The sequence below is a fragment of the Lissotriton helveticus genome, chromosome 3_1 (assembly GCF_964261635.1).
Source record: "Lissotriton helveticus chromosome 3_1, aLisHel1.1, whole genome shotgun sequence".
NCBI classification, from domain to species: Eukaryota; Metazoa; Chordata; class Amphibia; order Caudata; family Salamandridae; genus Lissotriton; species Lissotriton helveticus.
Window position 1 is genome coordinate 570,304,650 of NC_136061.1, and position 22,149 is coordinate 570,326,798.

General features: G+C 46.1%; 1 protein-coding gene across 3 annotated transcripts in view; it reads right to left on the reverse strand.

The window, feature by feature from the left end:
* The window catches only part of PLCL1 (phospholipase C like 1 (inactive)), a 506,778-nt gene that overhangs the window by 294,203 nt on the left and 190,426 nt on the right, over window positions 1-22,149 (reverse strand). The window lies entirely within an intron of this gene.

A 22,149-nucleotide genomic window follows, 5' to 3' on the forward strand; every position in this document is an offset into this window, starting at 1 on the left:
CCGGCCAACTGTTTGGTGGTCTCAAACAGAGCCTTGCTTGAGTTTTTAGAGAGTTCAATTTTCTCTGAAAAGAACTTCTTCTTAGCATCTAAGATCATGTTTTTATATATAGTGACCGATTGCTTATATGTTGTTTTAACCTCTTCGGAATAGTGTCTACGCCAGTTCCTCTCATTTCTCCGGCACAGCTGCTTTTGTGTCCTTAAAGTTTCCGAATACCAGGGGGCAGAGGGGGATGATCTATTTCGGGAGCATTGTTTTGACTGAACCAGTAGAGTGGTCGCAGAAGCAACCCACTCGTTATATTGGGAAATAGCCATTTTAGCATCATTTGACAGAGGCGGACTGGTTTTAATCAGAAGCGATTGTAAACTATTACTGTCAAGATTTTTCCAATCCAGGAAGGTCTGGCGATGGTTATCATTTTCCTTAGCTAATCCTGGGGCATAGTTGGTTAGGTTGGCCGTTATAACAAAGTGATCTGACCAAGTGATGGGGAAGATGGCTGAGAACTGTAAGTCATTTAAATTCGTAAAGATGCCATCCAATGTGTGGCCTCCTTCATGGGTAGGGGCTTTCACTAGCTGGGAAAATCCGAAGGTTGTTAGACATGCCTGAAGGGCGGCAGTATCATTGTCTTCAATTTTATCAAAATGAAAATTAAAATCACCTAATATTGTGAATGAACCATCCAGGGCAGCTGTTTCCAAAATGTGACCGATATCAGAGATAAATGCTGACCTTTGTCCTGGAGGACGGTAAAGAAGGATGCCTTTAAAATTTACCGAGGGAGTAAGTCTGATGGAAAATTGGAGAGCCTCACAGGAAAGAAGCGGTATCTCGTTAGTTCTGACTACATAAGTCTCCCGGGCAATTATGGCTATCCCTCCCCCTCTTTTTCGTTGTCTGTCCAGTCTATGGATTGAGAACCCATGTGGAACAGCAATAACTAAATCCGGATCGGAGGCATTGTCCAACCAGGTTTCTGTTAAAAACAGTAAATCTAGTTGTTTATCGTCTATAAGCTCTGCTATTTCATGTCGATGCTTACCTAATGAGCGAACATTAATGAGGGCCATAGAGCAGGTGCAAGGAGTTTTAATTTGTTTCCTGCGAGGGAGGTCATGGCCATTAGATATTATGGCGGCACAGTTCGAGCAGCATTGGCAGGCATTTCCCTCAAGATGATGTTGATCAAATGTAACGCATAGAGGGTCTCGTGGGGGACGGCAGTTCCTGAGTTGGCTGGGGGAGTACGTCCTTCGAGGAGGTAAAGGACAATGGCCAGGGGTCATGGCCCTGGGCCCGGTACCGGCGCGGACGGGCGCAGACGGGCCCGCCTTTGGCGCGCCTTCGGCGCGCTGCCGGCGCGCCCGCTGCGCCCGCCCGCTGCGCGGACGGGAAGGACCTTGATTTAAATACATCCTGGTAAGTGGGAGGAGGGTGGGAGGGGCTGCGAGCTCCAGCGCGAGCCTTCCCCGGCTCAAGATGGCGTCTCCAGTAACTAGGGGAAGTGACCAGCGCCTAGCAACAGCGGCGCTGTGTCACCCACGGAGAAATGTTCAAGCGATGTAAATCTCGCAACAGGTAGGGGCTCCAAATTAAAATCACCACGATTAAGATATGTACACTTTTTAAAATAGTTATTATTTGTCAATAACTCCCAAAAAGTATATGCAGCGCTTCAGCGCTTTAGCGTGTTACAACAGCGCGCAAGGGAGCGCAAGGAACCCCCGGCTTTCCGCCTCAAGGGTGAGTTCAAGCAAATCTCCCGAATGATAAACTAAGCGTCCCTTAAGTACCTGGGAGGGCGGGAGGGGCTGCGAGCTCCAGCGCGAGCCTTCCCCGGCTCAAGATGGCGTCTCCAGTAACTAGGGGAAGTGACCAGCGCCTAGCAACAGCGGCGCTGTGTCACCCACGGAGAAATGTTCAAGCGATGTAAATCTCGCAACAGGTAGGGGCTCCAAATTAAAATCACCACGATTAAGATATGTACACTTTTTAAAATAGTTATTATTTGTCAATAACTCCCAAAAAGTATATGCAGCGCTTCAGCGCTTTAGCGTGTTACAACAGCGCGCAAGGGAGCGCAAGGAACCCCCGGCTTTCCGCCTCAAGGGTGAGTTCAAGCAAATCTCCCGAATGATAAACTAAGCGTCCCTTAAGTACCTGGGAGGGCGGGAGGGGCTGCGAGCTCCAGCGCGAGCCTTCCCCGGCTCAAGATGGCGTCTCCAGTAACTAGGGGAAGTGACCAGCGCCTAGCAACAGCGGCGCTGTGTCACCCACGGAGAAATGTTCAAGCGATGTAAATCTCGCAACAGGTAGGGGCTCCAAATTAAAATCACCACGATTAAGATATGTACACTTTTTAAAATAGTTATTATTTGTCAATAACTCCCAAAAAGTATATGCAGCGCTTCAGCGCTTTAGCGTGTTACAACAGCGCGCAAGGGAGCGCAAGGAACCCCCGGCTTTCCGCCTCAAGGGTGAGTTCAAGCAAATCTCCTTGCTGCTGTTCCTTCAAGTTCCAAATAACTCCCCGCCTTCGGCAGGCACAGCAGGATGTGATGTCACCCGCGGCGCCAGGTATGGCGTTATCTCATTTGGGCGCCCCCCTGTCTGTCATGTTATAGTAGCCTTTGCGCACTACCGTGTGAGAGCAGAGGGCCGCCCATCGGACATACTTTTGATACATTGTAGCACCCAGTGAGCTGTCTACCAGCACTCAGCCTAGCTCAGCTACAGCTCCAAGCCGGCAGGAGCAGTCTGCCTGAAGTGCCAGTTTAGCTGCCACACTCCATAATATTACAGTTTTAGGCAGCCCTTGGGTGAGCTTCAGACACTATGCAAATGCGTGACAATGCATTTCAGTGTGGTGATGCGGATCACCTCACTGAACTGCGTTAGAGTCACGTCTGATGCGTGATACTTGGCAGGAGTGCATAATGCGCTATACAGTAACTAAAACAGGCCACAGCTGAAGCGCTGCCACAACAAACCACTCATTGAGGATAGTGTGGGAGGGAAGTACTGACACCTCAAAAACATGTCACTCTAGGCGCATGTAATGAATCCGTCACCTCAGGACTACAACACTAAAGAGTGTTGACTTGAGAAGGAGTAGTTAGCGCAGATCCCATCATTCTTGGGACGGTTATAAAGTGCCACTGCGGCGGTGGAGGTGAGGAGGGTGGAGAGGTGCATGCAGCGCTCAAAGGGAAGCTAAAAGCGGACCAGGAAAAGGTTTTACCACCAGCCCCAAGTTGCACTGACTGCATGAGCGTAGGGTGCATGTAAAGAAGAGAGACGGACAGGGCAACCGTCCAAAAAAAGAATTTGAAAAAGGGGAACATACACTTCATTTAATAGTAGAGTTTTCTAAATTAGTTGGCTAATAAGCAATGGGTTTTATGGAGTGGTGTGGCTCACTGGTTAGAGGCGGCAGACCCGTAAGCAGAGGACGGCCCGGGACCAGGGTTCGATTCCCGACGCGGCAGGGTCGTGGACCAGGGTCAGCGGGCTCGATAATTCTCGCCTCGGTGCCTACTCTAGTCAGGGACCACACTCGGCAACTCTGGGCATTAGCTTGCCTCATCTTCATAACGGCCCCCCAGACCGCCGGGGATGCTTGGTCGCACCTTAGAGATACCCATTAGGGACCATCTCTCAGGGTGAGCCAGGACGGGTTCCCCAGCGGTCGAAGCGCGGAGATACTCCTCCGGGAGTTGATTCTAGCGCTATATAAACCCACAATTAAATTAAATTAAATTTTACATGTTGTTATGAAAAAGCAAATTGATGAATTACTTAAATATAAGTTATTTCTCTGATGCTGCAAATAAAGTGTTCTTAAGAATACTGTGGGTCAGATTAAAAAATATGTTGCGTCTTGGGTGCGAAACTTTTTTTGGCGCAGCCACAACACAAAATGTAAGTTGTGATTTACAAAGCCACGTAAATCAAATTTGCGAGGGATTCCCAAAAAAATAACGCAAGGTAGCGCATAGCACTGCCTTGCGTTACTTTGCATTAGGGAGGGGTACCATTGGTGAAGCATGGGTGTTCACTTGCATCCATCCATGGATTTTGGGTTATTCTCAGATCTACTAAAGTTAGTAAACCTGGGATAGCGTCAAAATGCTTCACCTCCCTGAATCAGGCCTAATAAGAGGAAATATATTTAGTTTTTCTTGTTACTTCCTCCATGTTTTGGAAATAGCCTTTGTGCAAGGTTACCCCGAACTTTTTGCCTTTTTCCTCCTCTTTTTTTTAAACTTTGCTTATGCTGGTTTTAGGACTCTGGACACTTTACCACTGCTGAACAGTGCTAAAGTGCATGTGCTCAGTGTCTAAAATCTAAGGGCATTTCGTTTCTCAATGACTGGCACATTTGATTTACTAATAAGGCCCTAGTACAGTGTACTCAGTGTGCCCATGGCCCGTAAATCAAATGCTACTGGGGAGCCTGCAGCACTGGTTGTGCCACCCACATGTGTACCCCTTTAAACCAGACTCAGGACTGCCACATCAGGGCCTGTGTGTGCTGTTTAAACTTCCATATCAACCTGACAAGTTCACCTTTTATTACATGTAAGGCACCCCTAAGGTAGGTCGTAGGTAGCCCCAGGGGCAGGGTACAGTGTACTTAAAAAGGTAGGGCATGTATTTGTGAGATTTACATGACCTCGTAGTGAAAAACTGTTAATTTCGTTTTTCACTACAGTAATGCCTGTCTCTATCATAGGTTAGCATTGGAGCTGCCTTATAACACTTTGCAAGTGTAACTTCCAATTGGGAGCAGATAAAAAATTGGAGTGTGGTGTCTCCAGACTCACAATTTAAAAACATATGATATAGTGAAGTTGTTTTTTAAATTGCAGGTCTGAAAATGCCACTTTTAGAAAGTATGCACGTCTGGGTTGGATGACAGATGGGCTTTGTGAATTCATTCTAGACAGTCTTACACAAAGGTAGCTGAGGTGTGTCCTGCATATACTCATAGCCCATCACCAGGCTGATAAGCCTTCCTGAGCTAGAGTGCTGGGAGGAGCTGACCCTTGCACCTGAATAAGGCTATACCTGTCCTCGCACAAAGAGCTGTATATCCCCCTAGAGTGTTTCTGTATCCAGGAAGGGCAGGGTTTTGTTCACTACAAAGACCTTTTTTTTAAAGTCTCCCTAATTCAAAGGCCAAAATGGGAATACATATAGGACCTCTGACACCATATAATCAGAACCATTCTGGACTTAGTACATTCTGCCAGGAGGAACTGTCATTTGCTGCTTGCTTTGTTGTGATAGACTGGATTTTACTCTCTGCATCCTGCTTTCTAAGGTTCTCACAGGGCTTGACTGAGCTTGTCTCCTGTTGCTGAAGTCTCAGGGACATCAGAGACTTCACCTGCAACTTACTATCAGCACCTGGGCTCCAGGAAAGTGACATCATAACTGACATAGTGTCTTATGTCAGAGGCGCGAGCAGGGCCACAATTCATTGTCGATATAGGTGATGTACATCATTCAATCATACCACTGTATACCAGCAGAGCACAACTTCATGTAGAGCCCTACCATATATACAGAAGCAGAATCATATTTCAAGTTCACCTGGGAAGTCACAAATCATGTTCATCAGAAATTATGATGTACCCTATGAGAATAATTCTTCACACACCAGTATGTTACACCACATGAGCAGCACTAGATATTATGTATGCACACCAGTACAGCCGTACAATGGCACAAGAGTAGAGCTGATCCTCAAGTCCACCAACAAGCATACTACTACACATGCACCACTGAAACCACCTAAAAAGCGGCATTCCTTGGTACACCAGTAATCACAGTTTAGTGACCAGGCAAACCTTGGCTAAACCAACAGCCACTGTTGTGTCCTGCTGGACACAGTCTAGTGTTTTTGCCAGCCACTCCCTCGAGGGCTGGCCCACACACACACACCCTCACCCATCCAACACGGGTGTCACCAGTCAGGTTACCCCGCAAATGAAAGAACCCGAGTGCACGTGCCTGTGGCAAGTTTCAAGTACCGTAGTCATGTGTCGTCCTTCATACAGTATATGGGCCTAGGGCCCAGAACTTAAGAAGCCACCACAGCCGCAGACCCACACCTTACACCGCTGAGCAGAGTAGGAATACTGTAGATATAATATTATGGTCATAGTATCTGCATATCATTACTATACTCCTGGGGCACCAGCAGAGCCATGCCATTGTATTAGGCCACTAGAGTAAACCACAGGAATGTCAGGGCCGGAGCAGGATGCTTGAAAGGATGCAGTGAACTTCATACAGGCATAAACCAAACATCTTTAAACACGAACACCAGATTCACCAAAAAAGGCTGCTGGGTCTGCTTTTTACCCATAATTTGTCCTTCTCAGATGTCAAGACAATGGGATGATGAAACACATAATTGGAAAACACAGTCCTCAGAAAAGTATAGCATTTCAAATGGTAATCACCTTGTCATCTTACAATCCATAGTTGAACATCCACTGTGCATACATTCTGTCTGGACCACATAAATTGTTGCAACATAAATGACAGAATCCACACAGATGGGAAACAACCTTTACAATGCAGTCATTACATCGCACTACATTTACAACGCAGTCATTACATTGCAACATCCTTTACAACGCATGTCACTACACCGCATCCATTACATTGCATGTCACTACAACGCATGACACTACAACGCATGTCACTACAATGCAGGCATTACATCGCATGTCATTACAACGCATACCATTACAAGGGATAGTACACCTATACTATCTAACACTTACCCTACTGTTGCAACCCCTGGAGTTAGAATAGTATTCAACACTTACTGTAAAATGCAATGTAATGGTATTTGTTGTAAAGGTATAATGTGATGTAATGGAATGCATTGTAAATGTAGTTTTAAAAAATGTGTTGTAGTGGTAGGCGAGGTAAATGTATGCGTTGTAAAGGATGTTGCATTGTAAAGGCATGCGTTGTAAATGTATGGGTTGTAACGTCATACATTCCACACAGATACGTCAAGGAATACAGAACGACAATAAACGTTATGCATGTCTTGCTTAGATATCTAAAATAGATTTCACTTTAGAATTGGAAAGGTAGTACGTCTGATGAACATAGGTGGTGTGGTGTTGGTGGTGCTACAGTACAGTAAAATATCACATTGGTTTCCACTGTTCATGCAGGTGAGGAGAGTAGGAGATGATAAAAGAGAAGTGAAAAAGTGAGTTAATCTGGTTCTACACAGCTATGACACCCAGTCACCGCCCCCTTCGCCACTCCACCTTCAATCGAAAATGATATATTTCTAGGGCCAGAGGATCTACCGTCAACCCTTCAAGCTGAAGTCTCCTTAGATGAAGGAGAAACTACAACCAGAGTGTTAATTAGTCCGTGCACCAAACCAAGTGGGGGAACACACAGATGACAGAGGGAGTCCGAGAACCGCAGATGAAGCGTCGCTGGCAGGCATTTCATTTTGTTCAGAAGAAAAGCTCTGACGCCCAACAAGGAACCCTATCTCTAAAGCTCCCTGACCCAAATTCCACAGCTGGCTCTTGCTGTGGACAGGATGGAATTCAATTTCGTGATCTACTGTGCGGAACTTAGCAATGGGATCTAAGTGGACATCTAGGCTCTATTACTGTCTGCAAGCCTGGGCACAGGCTACGAGCACGGAGACTTAGAAAAGGCGCGCTTCCAATCTGGGACTCTGCTTTGCAATTTCCCTCCTCTGAAATTTCTCGCCAACTGTCTGCGCTGTGCCCACCCGTGTTATGTAATGCGAGTGGGCGGAATAACAGCAGACAATTGTGAAGAGCTTCGTATGCAAGAAATGCGGTTTAGCATGCTCTTCCTGTGCTTCTATTTTAAACATTGTGTAAGAAAAATACATAGATCCATGTCATATTTTCTACCAATAATAGATTTCTCAAGAAAGCTTTCCTGCATCTTTATCCTCCTCATGTGCATTCCAATTCCCTCTACACCTCCAGCTGTCCTCATGCCTCGAGTCCCACCCATTTCCTTCCGGTCCAACTCTGAGAACCACACTGCTGTTGACACAGGCTCCGCCCGCATGTCAGCCACAAATCACCTTACCTCCACTCTTAATCTTTGATTTGATTGGCGTAGCTGCCAAGTCACTGCATTTAATGAGTGACTTCTTCAACCAGTCCTGGTCCTATGGTGATGCCAGTTAGCCTTCTGGGACTTGTACTTTCACCTTTAACATTGAAATTATTGACTAAAAATTGGCACGAGTCAAAGTGATGTTGATTGAAAAGCCAGGAGCGGCTTAAGGCCTCAAACACAGCATAGGGCTATTTGACATCTCAGACATAATCGCTTTAATACTTTGACACAACTGCTTTCTCTTTCCAGATACTGTTCCTGTTTGAAATGGGGTTCTAGTTGGCAAGGGTTTGCACCTTTGTCCAAGTAAGGACCCTTCTTCCAAGTCAGGGTAAGGGGGATACATTTCTAAAATCACACCTGATCACCACCTTTGTAGCTTGGCACGAGCAGACAGACTTATCTCAGAGGCAGTGTGTAAAGCATTTGTGAACACGTACAGTAATACAGTGAAAACACTTCAAATGGACACCACACCAGTTTAGAAAAATAAGTAATCTTTATCAAAACCAAAACAAGACCAAAATGACAAAATCCACAATACGGTACTAAAAATATGATTCTTAAAAGGTAGAAACAGGTCTGTTCCAAGAAAATGTGGGATGCATCACTTTTACACAAAGTACCTGGGATGCGTCACAAAAGGCATGCAAAAAGAGTCGCAGGGAAGATGATGCGTCGATTCATTGTTCCTGGGGAGATGATGCGTCAGTTCCTAACTGCTACGCAAGGCAGGTGATGGACCAGTTCCTTACCAGAGAGAAGGTGATCTGTCGGTTTCTTACAGGATGGGGAGGTGATGCGTCAGTTTCATACTTTGTCCCCCAACAATGCGATAGATTTGGCACCTCGATGCAATGCGTTATGATACGCTACGATGCGATTCGTGAAGACCAGAGATGATCTGCAATGAGTTCAGCCGCGTCCCCTCGATGTATAGGTTCCTCTCCAACAGGGCCTGAGTCAGAATCGGTGCAGTGATCTCGGACGTCGGAGATCGGTGCACAGAATTCGTCGCACGGCAGACACTTCAGCTGCGAGCAGGGCCTGTGTTGATTCTTCGGCGGCAGTGATGCGTCGGAAAATTCTTCTAACACTGCTGTGATGTGTTGGAAACAGGTGATGCATTGATTTTCACTGTTCTTGCAGTTTCCAGTCGCAAAACAACCTCCAGAGCTCCAGAACACTGGCAAGCACCTCTCAGCAGGTCAGAACTCCCAGCAAAAGAGTTCAGGGGGTACTAGGGGTGAAGTCTTTGTGTCCCTGAGACTTCAGAACAGGAGGCAAGCTCTATTTCAAGCCATTGGAGATCTTCCTCAAGCAAGGGACACAGCACACAGCAACGACCTTCTCCTTTCCTTTCCAGAAAGTAGCCACTGGAAGCCATCCCTAGACAGTAAACAGCACAGGGGCAGTATTCCTACTCAGTTTCTCGAACTCCAACTCTTTGTCAGATTCCTCTTGATTCCCAGAAGTAATCTTTGAAGTCTTTTCTATCCCTGAGACTTCCAACAGGAGGGAAGGTCTACTTCAAGCCCTTGGAGAAAACCCTAACAGCAGGATGATGAAAGCACAGTTCAGTCCTTTCCCTGTCCAAGACAGAAGCAACCACTGCAGGCCAACCCCAACAGCACACAGGACAGGGGCAGTACTCCTCCTCCAGCTTTCATGGTTCTTCTTTCTGGCAGGTTCCTTAGTTCAGCAGTAATCTAAAGTTCAGAGGTCTGGACCCCAGTTTTTATAGCACAAATTCCTTTGTTCCCTGGTGGCAGGGAAGCTCTTTGCCCAGTAAAAACCAGTTCTGTCCTCTCTGGTGCAGCTACCCGGCAGGAAGGGGAGGCAGCATTGTGTAAGGCAGACAGGGCCTATTCAGGTGCACGGGAAATCGCCTCCCACCACTGTAAATGCAGACCTGGCCTATTCAGGTGCTAGTGAGAACTCCTCCCCTTACTCTGAATGCAGCCCATGTATATTCAGCCCAGCCCGGCTCATTCAGGAAAGGCAGGACACACATCAACCTCCCGGCCGGTGACTGTCTGACAGAATGCACATCCCTAGCCCCTGTCACTCAAAAGCCAGACAGTCAATACACAAGCCTTGCAGAGGCACCCTGGATGGCCAAGCAAGCAAAATACCTACTTTTCTAAAGCACACAATATAAAAATCATCTTTACTAAAAGATGCATTTTTGTATCCTGAGTTCAGGCATACTAAACTCCATCTTTATAAACGCACGTTTCTGTGTCCAATCTTGTGGGTTCCAGAAAAAAGAAGGCAGGCACACTGGTATCCGGTTTCTCAATTTAATAACACCAAAAACCCCCCTCACCCCTTACAGACGCGTTTCGCCTTAGCAGGCTTCGTCAGTGTAACACAGTGCATGGTTAATATCGCCATTTTTAAAGCCATTTGCCCCTTAACATTTGATAAACATAAAAGAAGGACATACATTCTACAGAATTGCAGTGGCCATCTTGTAATGTGCAAATAGCATTAATATCACAGGCTAAAAAATGGCGAGTGTTGTGAAAGTGCTTAGTGCTGATTAAAAACATATGGATTATAAAAAAAATATATATATATATATATATATATATATATATATATATATATATATATATATATATATATATATATATATATATATATATATATATTACCTACTGGCGGTCGCCAGTAGGTATATATAGTTAGGATTTTTTCTCTATGGGATTTTTGAAAATTCTATGTCTAATAACTTTGGCGTTTGTGGACGGAATTGGCTGAAATTTTCAGGAAAATGGAACATTTTGTTTCTGAGAAGCCCCTGAAAATTTGGGGGGGGTTTGTCAAGGGGGGGCCGAGAAAAAAGGGGGGTCCCAAAACGCGTTTTTCCAATGTTAATTTCCATAGGGCGGTTGGCCTCACTTTTAGCCCGAACGGCTGAATGGATTTGCACGAAACTTGGCAAAATTGTAGGGACTGTTAGCCCGATGTGCCTTTGCTAGGTCTCAATATATGTGCTCCAGTGGATTTTGAGAAATTAATGTTCAAAAAAAGATATATATCTGTAACAGCGCTCCGGGTAGCGCTCCGGTTCGCGTACTTGATGCGTAATGGAACTTCGCGAAGGGAAGCTGATTGGCTCTCCGGTGTCTGTCAACATTCTAAACAGTCCGGAGCGGCCGCCATCTTGTCTCTCGGTAGGATCGAGAGACAAGAGGAAGCCAAAACAAAGGGGGAAATGACCATAAGGGGGCATAGTAGATCCTCCCTGACCCCCTAGGTTTGATGTGGAGGCTTTAAAAGGGCCCCGCGGGGCAAAAAAAAAACAAACGTTTTTTTTCGTGGGGTGCGCCCGGTACGCGTAACGGAAAGCGGACTGGGGAGCGTACTACAAGGAAACAAGAATGATTGACTTTTAACTTATTGTATGTTTATAGTCTTTTTTTTTTTTTCTGCTGAGTGACGTCTCGGCCTATCTCCACGGGATGCAGTCCCTACCATCTCGGCGTTTAAGCCCAGGGGGACCAGTAGTGTGGGAGAGATAACGTCTGTTAACGTTCGATTCGAAGGAAATCAGGAAGTGTTGATAAACATTGTCTGCGCCATCTTGCCTTTTTACAAATGCCACACTTTTGTCGTGCACGGCAGCCATTTTAGATGCCTTGACCAGACCCACTCTCTGCACGCTGTCGATCCTTAGCATGGCTCCCCACCCTCGCAAGCATCTCCCCCAGGCACTGGTCACCCCCGCTCTCTGTCTTATGCATGGGCAATAAACCTCCCCCCATCTGCGCTGCTCTTCCTTGAGAATCACACCCTGTGCCCGCCCGACACCTCCCTTTCGCCCTATTCACTACCGCACCCTCTGACACTCCTCTTCCTCTGTGTCCGATTGTCCAGGCCGGTCCCAGGCTATCACCTAGCCCTGCAGATGTAGTTTATGGCCCCAGCTGTAAAGAATCACCCCTCTTCAAAGGAGTTACAGTAGATCAAGGCCCCCACCCGATGAGATCCGTCACACCACACGCGTTCCTACTATCTGAAAACCATCCTGTATTGTGATTGGGGAGGGGACCGAGCCTGAAGCGGAAGATTCCAGGGATGCCTCTTTGTACATCAAAGTTTTTACAATTATGTGTCACATTAAAAATATATAGCACTCCAACAAAGTAGTAGGATTATAAAACTTTAATAACTTATAAATATATACAACGCAACAAAAACAGTAAATACATTTAAACATTTTTTTGAAAAAAGAAGCAACAATGGTCAGTAGCTGTGTTTTGTGCGAATAGTCCCAAGGCAGCACAACGTGCTGAGTTCTGGACGGCACCCAGGTGATGTTACCTGGGTGCCGCACTGGTTTTTGGTATCCTACAATGCAGCTCCGAAAAACGGCGTGGGGCGTCCCAGGGGGTGCGGGGGGAGGCCTCGTCAGTAGCGGTCTGTTGTGCGAATAGTCCCAAGGCAGCAGAACGCGCTGAGATGTGGATGGCACCCAGGTGATGTCCAGTAAGTTGCCGCACTGGTTTTGGTATCCTACAATGCTGCTCCGAATAACGGCGTGGGGCGCCCCGGGCGGGGGTGGGTGAGGCGGCGTGAACGGGCCTCCCCAGGTGGAGGCTCGTCTGCTGTAGTGTGGCGCCCCTTTACCGTTTCAGTTGCCATTCCGCCCGCTTTTGGTACACTGTGCCAAAATCCGCAATTCAGCTGAGTTGCGCCCACTCTTGAGGTGCAGCGATAGGCGGCTGCCACAGGACTCTCAAAATGGCGGCAGGCTCTTTCCTTTTTGGGCCTGGTCCACTGATATGGCCTAGGGACACCTTGGAACTCGGACGCTTGTCTGCTAGGTCTTGGACCCCATTCTCGAAAGCGTCCCCTCAGCCTTGAAGATTCTACAAAAGTCTTGGGGGCCCCCGACTCCTGCAGGCTTCCGGTGGGGAGCGGCTGCCATGATTGCTCGCGGAATGACCACGACGGAGCCACGAGATGGTGGTGCCTTCATGCTGACGCCAGCTTCAGTCTGAAACATCCAGAAACAAGGTGGGGCTTTCATCGTTTGGGGAAAAAAAATGTTTTAATCCAATGAAAAGTGTTATTTTTAGGTCATATGATCAAGCCTTCCATCATTAGGAAACCAAAAGTAAAATGAACCAATGAAAAGTTTTATAAACAAGTCACATGACCTGTTATGCGGCATAGGGCTATAAAAAGCGTAGAAAATCCGTTGGCACGTGAGGCGGCGTCAGTAGCGGACCGATGTGCGAATAGGCCGAAGGCAGCACAACGCGCCAAGATCCGGATGGCACCGAGGTGGTGTCCAGCAAGTTGCCGCACTGGTGTGGCCATCCTACAATGCTGCGCCGAAAGTCGGCATGGGGCGCCCCGTTGGCCTGTGAGTTCGCGTCAGTCAGTGGGGGCTGTTTGAGGATCTGACTGCATTGGAAAGCAATGTGATGCTGTGCGTCGCCCCCAAGATGGAGGTTCCTCGGCTGCAGTGGGGCGCCCCTTGGTGTTTCACTCGCTATGCAGCTGAGTTGCGTGCGCACTTGCGGCGAATAGGCCAAAGGCAGCACAACGCGCCGAGATCTGGATGGCACCGAGGTGGTGTCCAGCAAGTTGCCGCACTGGTGTGGCCATCCTACAATGCTGCGCCGAAAGTCGGCGTGGGGTGCCCCGTTGGCCTGTGAGGTGGCGTCAGTAGCGGACCGATGTGTGAATAGGCCGGAACCAGCACAAGGCGCCAAGATCCGGATGGCACCGAGGTGGTGTCATAGTTGAGAGTTCTGAGCAGCGCTTGTAACACTGTCTGAAGCTTATTTGCACCTGCTGCAGCTTCACTATTGCCCTGGTGTGGCCTAAGATCGCCCATGACATAGGCGGCCGCCTCCCGGGGTCCGGCGGAACTTTTTTCCTTTTCCTTTGTGCATCTTGTCCCACAATCCGTTTGACCTGAAGACACGACCAGGTCCCTGAATGTGTGCAGGGGGACGCTATTGATTGAATCAAAATGGCGGCTTCACACAAAGCTGACTCAAGCGTTGCTGCTGATGCTATACAGACAAAAATTGGTTTTCAGTTTGTACATTCTTCAGGATTTTTCCATCCAAGGCTGGTTGAGAGTTTGTAGAACAATGGCTTCAGATTTTCAACATACTACTCTTCAACATTCTTCCTAAATGTAACAATGTGAGACTCACTAGGAGAACGGTGTAGTGAGGGCCACAAATGGCTGTTTATCTTTCCTTTCAAAATGCTGCCAACAATATTTTCGGAATGGAAGACACCACAAGGCGCTGAGATTCAGTTGGCACCGAGGTGGTGTCCAGCAAGTTGCCGCACTGGTGTGGCCATCCTACAATGCTGCGCCGAAAGTCGGCGTGGGGTGCCCGAAGGGGGGGGGGGGGGGAGGCGGCGCAAACGAGCCTCTCCCGCTTCTCCATGTGGAGGCACTTCATCTGCAGTGGGGCGCCGAGATCCGGATGGCACCGAGGTGGTGTCTAGCAAGTTGCCGCACTGGTGTGGCCATCCTACAATGCTGCGCCGAAAGACGGCGTGGGGTGCCCGAAGGGGGGGGGGGGAGGCGGCGCAAACGAGCCTCTCCCGCCTCTCCAGGTTGAGGCACTTCATCTGCAGTGGAGCGCCGTCTAGCTGAGTTTCGCCCTCTCTTGCTGCTACAGCGACAGGCGGCTGCAACAGGACTCTCAAAATGGCGGCCTGTTCTTTGGATTTGGGCCTGATCCACTAAAATGGCCCTGGGACACCTTAGAACTCGGGCGCTCGAATTTTTTTTCCTTTCCTCTACATGCAAAAAAGGTAAATGCCCGGTACGTTACCTGCCTCATCTGCCACGATGTACTCTCCAGAGGAACCGAAAAAAAATATAGTTATGGTAATTATACCATGCATCGTCATATGGAGAGGTGGCACCGATTAATTATAGTGCTGCACAAAAGAGAGATTTGGAGGACAACCCCCGACCTGCCAGTACATTCACCAAAGAAGTGGCACTGACAGCATCAGAGGCAAGGGAAACGGTCCCAAATATTCAGAAGAACTTTGGAAAGATTAAAATGACATATTTAGATTGTGGCAAATTAATTTCATGTGGACAGATGAGTGTTACTCTAATAAATACAGCATATGAACATCATCATAGTCGATGGTTGGTGGAGACATTTTGACTATATCCTGGACCTGCCCGTCCTCGCCCAAAATGGCGCCGGAATAAATGGGACTCGTAACTCCTTGTTGTGTACTGGTTGCACAACCTTGATATCACGAGATACGTATGCAGTTTTGAAGCACATGGCGGGCGGGGACGAGAATTGATTGAATATTTCGACATCCCTATTGATATTAAGTTCTGATGTGTTATTGATTACTGTACTATTGAAAGTTCGAATTAACGTCACCCATGGTACTTGCCCGCAAATGTATATCTAGATAATTTTATTGTAACTGGCCCTGTCGTATTTTAATTATAAAATGTACGTCCACCGATTCCGCAACTGTTAGACACCTTAGTTCTTGCAACCTAATGGCCCGCCCGTTACGTTCCTCTACAGTGTAAATGTCTCCTTATCATACACGATTACAGTTTGCTCCGTGGCCGGCCCACGTGGTTATAGGCCCGTATTTGTATACTGACATTTTCACAATAAAAGTTTTTAAAAGAAAACATGGTAGTAGTATTTACATTGGTAAAGTTTTTAATAATAGTCACTGTTTTCGAATCAGTAAAAGGCAAGTGAAATAAAGCAGTCCAATTACATGAAGGGTAAAAGGTATAATACGCAGGAACGCAGTAAAGATAAATGGTCAAGGGCTGTTGTGTTTTCTACTCCTGCAACATAAAGTGATCGATAAGAATCTGATATTCAGGCGTATCGGCGACTAAGACAGCAGGCCGAGCCTCTTTTGCTCAACGGCTCCGTCATGGGACGAAGAAACGCCCTTTTTATCGAAAAAGAAATATATTTTACTTGCAGGACAGTTGTAAATTTTCCGGGAAAGTACATTAGCCTGGAACATTATAACATATATGTTTAAGAAAAAATAATGTTCGAAAGTAATAAAAAGTGTAATTTTTAGGTCATATGACCAAGCCTTTCATCATTAGAATAAGAAAAGTAAAATGAACCAATGAAAAGTTTTATTAACAAGTCACATGACCTGTTATGCTTACGTTACGCGCTGCGCGCCGTGCCCCGGATCGCTTCCGGGAAGCTGCGCTTCGCGCACCGGAGCACTTCCGGATGCGCTAACGCGGCGCGTCATGTGACGCATTACGCGACAACGCAGGTCCAGAATATAGTCAAAATGTTTCCACCAACCAGCGGTCGGAACACAACCCCTTTCAGCAGGCTAAATAGTTCTGTTAAATGACAGCAGAAGGGACAGGCAACAAGAACCATCAGTCAAAGAGGGGAGGGCAAGTTCTTCTCTACCGGGTCACGTTGGGGCGCTACCGGAACTGATCGAATTGGTAGTCTACAGTGTTTCTGGATGTTTCAGACTGAAGCTGGCGTCAGCATGAGAGCACCACCATCTCGTAGCTCCGTCGTGGCCATTCCACGAGCAATCATGGCAGCCGCTCCCCACCAGAAGCCTGCGGGAGTCGGGGGCCCCCCAAGACTTTTGTAGAATCTTCAAGGCTGAGGGGACGCTTTCGAGAATGGAGCCCAAGCCCTAGCAGACAAGCGTCCGAGTTCCAAGGTGTCGCAGGGCCATTTTAGTGGACCACGCCCAAATCTGAAGAGCCGGCCGCCATTTTGAGAGTCCTGTGGCAGCCGCCTATCGCTGCACCGCAAGAGCGGGAGCAACTCAACTACATGGTGAGCGAGACGCTGTAGTCGCAAGAGCGGGCGGTAAACAGCTGAATAGCGGAAGAGGCACAGTGTAGCAAAAGCGGGCGGAATGGCAACTGAAACGGTAAAGGGGCGCCCCACTACAACGTGTCTTTAGGTGAAACGGATTGTGGGACAAGGTCAAGAATGGAAGAGTCACCAAAAGGTAAAAAGTTCCGCTTGACCCCGGGAGCCGGCCACCTATGTCGGGGGCGATCTCAGGCCACACCAGGGCAACACGACTTGGGGAGGGGGCCGGAGCCAAGCGCCCCCTCCGAGTCCGCGCCATCACACCGTCCCTCGGGGGCCTCCATCAAGCGGTTCAGGGAGGCACCGCATCACATTGTTTTCAAATGCAGTCACGTCCTCAAACAGCCCCCACTTACATTGAGAATAGTGAAGCTGTAGCAGGTGCAAATAAGCTTCAGACAGTCTAACAAGCACTCCTCAAAACTTTGAACTATCAGAGTGCATGAGTTTCATGCTCGATCGATTGAGCTAGCCGGATCGGGCAACAAAAAGTATAAAATAGTTATGTAAATAGTTATTTAATAAAATGTTTTACCCTGTTACTTTGCTGGTGTGTTGTATATATTTGTAATATTTGCATAGAGTTTATCGTTATTTTGGCGGGGTGGGTGGCGGAGCCGAGCTGTCTTGCAGCCATCATGGTGTGGAGCTCAGTTCATCTCACTAGTTTCGTATTTCTCATGAGGGGTTGTTCCTAATGTTTCTATTTTAGCGAGGTCAAAAAGAGATCCCATTAGTGGCCTACTGATTTTGCTCGATTCCTTTTGTTTTTTTACACGATTTTTCACTATCTGCAAAGACTAAACAGAGTATTGCGACTCTGTGCTTGTTTGTAAATAGAGAATGAACCAAAGAGAACCAATTCTAAAACAGTAAATGCTTGGATAACAATCAATCAAATGGAGAGAGAAGCAGGCACGACGGATTACAACGGGGGCAAAGGCCTGCGTTAACTACCCTTCACTATCTGCAAAGAGAGAGTACTCCTAATAGAAATGAGGGGGGGGGCAGCATTCAAAGCAGATCAGTGTGCATAAACACGAAAATGTTTTTACTTACCACGTACTTGACATTCGACAGCTTATGATATTTGCTATTAAAAAACCATTGAAATTCACTGAAAAAACCATAGGTTAGAGACCATATATAGTTAGGAATTAGCATTTACAAAACCTTGAAAATTCACTGAAAAAACCATAGGTTATAGACCATATATAGTTAGGGATTAGCATTTGCAAAACCTTATTTTACTCACACAAAACCATTGAAATTCCATATATAGTTAGTAGTACTAACTATATATCGCGCACCCGCAATCCACTGCTGATCATGTCACATATTACATCATTCATGACATGGTCAGTGACATCACTGATGACATCACTGATGACATCTCAAATGACATCACTGATGACATCTCAAATGACATCACTGATGGCATCACTGATGACATTATTCATGTGCTAATATAATGAACCTCTTCAGACTCTAATATAACCTTAGATACACTCAGTGTAAACATACACTCATAGACTGTCACTCATCCATGGAGTTACTCACACACCTAGTCAGTCATGCAAAGAATCAATCACACCTCCATTTCCTCAACTATACAGTTATACACACCTTACTTATTCAAACATATACTAACACATATTTACTCTCTTATACAATCCCTGATACAAGTTCACAATGATCCATACAGCCACTCACACATTCACTGGCTCTTATGCACAGTTATTTATATATGTCAACTGTCACATGTACTGTGTTTTACATATGTACTTACTTTGACATGTAGCACTGAGATATCCATTTACTCACCAATACACTTATGCACACAGTCAACCGCCCATACAGTTGTTTCTATATGCACTTTTGAAGCCATACATCTAGTGAATCAACTGTTCACACATGTATGCACAGAGTCATACACCTCTCAACCACCAACACACACACTCAGTCTCCCATACAAATACTTGGGCAACCAATCAATAACCCATATAGTTAATCAAATAGCTAATGATCAACACATGCAGCAGTTTACTGAACAACAGACATAATGATGCACAAATTAAGACAGTTTAGTCACTAACCCATGCACTCTGTGAGACACATTTAATCACTCACTCATACAGTCAGCCATGCACCTACTAAATCCTTCATCCAGACACTTATAAATCCACTCATTATTCAATTTGTAAGACATATTTTAACTTTACAGAATTATACAGTCACTGGATGTAGTCATCAGTGATGTCATCAGTGATGTCATTTGAGATGTCATCAGTGATGTCATCAGTGATGTCACTGACCATGTCATGAATGATGTAATATGTGACATGATCAGCAGTGGATTGCGGGTGCGCGATATATAGTTAGTACTACTAACTATATATGGAATTTCAATGGTTTTGTGTGAGTAAAATAAGGTTTTGCAAATGCTAATCCCTAACTATATATGGTCTATAACCTATGGTTTTTTCAGTGAATATATATATATATATATCCACCACAAAAGGTTTTTGAATTCAGTGCAATATATTGAAGCCTTCTCACAACATGACGCGTTTCAGCCGGGTTGCCCCGGCCTTGATCACATATATATATATATATATATATGAGCCTTTTGTTTGATATATATATATATATATATATATATATATATATATATCAAACAAAAGGCACCCAAGTGCAATCATGCACACGAAGGGATACGGACTTGGTATGTAGCTGGTGCCAGATTCATATTTATTCGGTAAATACGAACGGTGCTGTCTCTACTTAAATACTTTGGGATTTTGTTCGGATATATCTGAACAAAATCCCAAAGTATTTAAGCCAGAGCAGTGCAACACAAGGACACAGACTCCAGTAGCAAAGGTATATGAATGTTCTTTATGGTAACATCAAGGTCCAATTGATGGGTTTCGGCCGCTGGACTGCGACCTTGATCATATATATATCTATATGCCACGCAGCACTCATTCAGAGGCGTCCAATCAGGGCCTGCGATAACGCTAAAGAAAGGAAGGTGGAGACGTGTTTGCGCTTTGAGACTGTTTTTTACCCTTTGATAAAGAGGACATCTCGAAACGCGTCAGGGTTTCAGTCGAATGCTTTTAATTGTTGGAAAGTGAAGCTGTTTGTACCAGTGAATAAAGGCTGTTAATGGGGAACGGCTGGCCTTTGTTCGAGTGAGGCTCAATTTCTGGACCCCCACTGAGCTTGATGTTTGAAGCAGCTGTCCTGCCGCTGAGACTGCACAACTCCGAAGGAGGGGGCCACGGAGCTCCTGAATCAGGGGCTCGCTGAGTGGAGCAAAGGATGTGGATTAGGACAACAACGCTTTCCAGGGCTCGTTGGAGAGCCTTAATTCAGCATGTAATTTACAGAGCGCTTCCATCTGTGGGCAAAATTACGGACTTCACCTAGCAGAAAGCCACGCAGCACTCATTCAGAGGTGTCCAATCAAGACCTGCCATAACGCTAAAGAAAGGAAGGTTGAGACGTGTTTGCACTTTGAGACTGTTTTTTACCCTTTGATAAAGAGGACATCTCGAAACGCGTCAGGGTTTCAGTCGAATGCTTTTAATTGTTGGAAAGTGAAGCTGTTTGTACCAGTGAATAAAGGCTGTTAATGGGGAACAGCTGTCCTTTGTTCAGGTGAGGCTCAATTTCTGGAGCCCCACTGAGCTTGATATATATATATATATATATATATATATATATATATATATATATATATAAACCTTCTATTGATGGGTTAATTGGATCGGGCTTGCAACTCATATGGGATCACTTGCTGCCAATTAGTCGCTGGTCTTACGGATCGCCTTCCCTGAAACGTGTCCTTCTTAACAGCAGGTCCTTTTCCTGAAAGGGGCTTTGTAAACCAGCGCTTGAAGTAGTCAAAATGTTGGTGTATTAAAGCTCAGACTAGCTAACTGCGGCCCTCATCAAAGAGGCTCACAGGATGCAACACTTTTAGAGTTTATAAGCAGAGGAGTTCATTACACCAAATAAAAACAATGTTAACAGCAGGATCTAAAATGTGGCAATAACGTACTTTGGTATTCACCTAAGATGTAAATATAGTCACGCAAACATATGAAGAAAATTGAGCAGTTGTCAATTCTATTTCTACATCTTGAGCCCAATTCACAAGCTGCATTTTGTGGTTCAAAAGGTAGTACTGCTTACTACAAACAAATTCACTAACATATGAGTGGAAACCTCCACCTCCAACTGTCCTATGTTTTCTATAGAGGGATCCTCAAAATGTATCTTAACTACTTATCAGTAAATGTGGGAAGGCCCAGTGGTATTTGCTTGAAATGTAAAATAAATTCGACTAAATGGAAGAGGTTTAGAGAGATTTAAAAGGAGTTAAGGGACTGGCAGACACCCACCCAAACAGTGGCGTCACAAGGGTTGGTGTCACCCAGTGCGGGACGGGTAAAGGTGTCACCCCCTAATGACTTACCCCATGGGCTTGCTAAATAACAAACAAGCTCTTTATTTCAGATCCCCTTCATGCAAATTAAATGGAGGTGGAGGGAAAGACAGGCAGAGGGGTGTGTAGAGGTACATGTGTGAGGGAAAGGGAGGAGTAGCGAAATTAGTTAAAGTCACTGCCTAACATGGAAGGAGGGAAACTGCGTTGAAAACAAAGACAAACAACCACATTTGACATTTTTAATTGCCGTGCAATCGATACACTTATCACAGAGCAGGACGATGCAGCGGCAAGTTCAGAAAGGAGTGTGACCTTCCAAGGAAAGTCACTGGTATCCCGTAACAGCCTAAGTGCCTACAATACAGGAACTACAAGGGATGGCGCACCACAAGCAATTGACAGATGTAATGTCATGGAAACATCGTGGAAATATGTTTTGTGCATGTTACAGGAATGTAGGACTATATCAGAAAGGAGCCGCACGCCAATTTTCGCTTTACAAACTAAAAGAGAAAAAGGTCACTGCGTGCCCGCACATAGGCACCCATGTGGAGCTGTGTTGAGGGTGCAGTTTGCCTTCCCCCCACTGTGTCGCACATGCAATATAGTTTCGCCCTCCGAGGTCCTCCTACTCGCAACCGGCAGAAACAGCCGTGGGCAGGC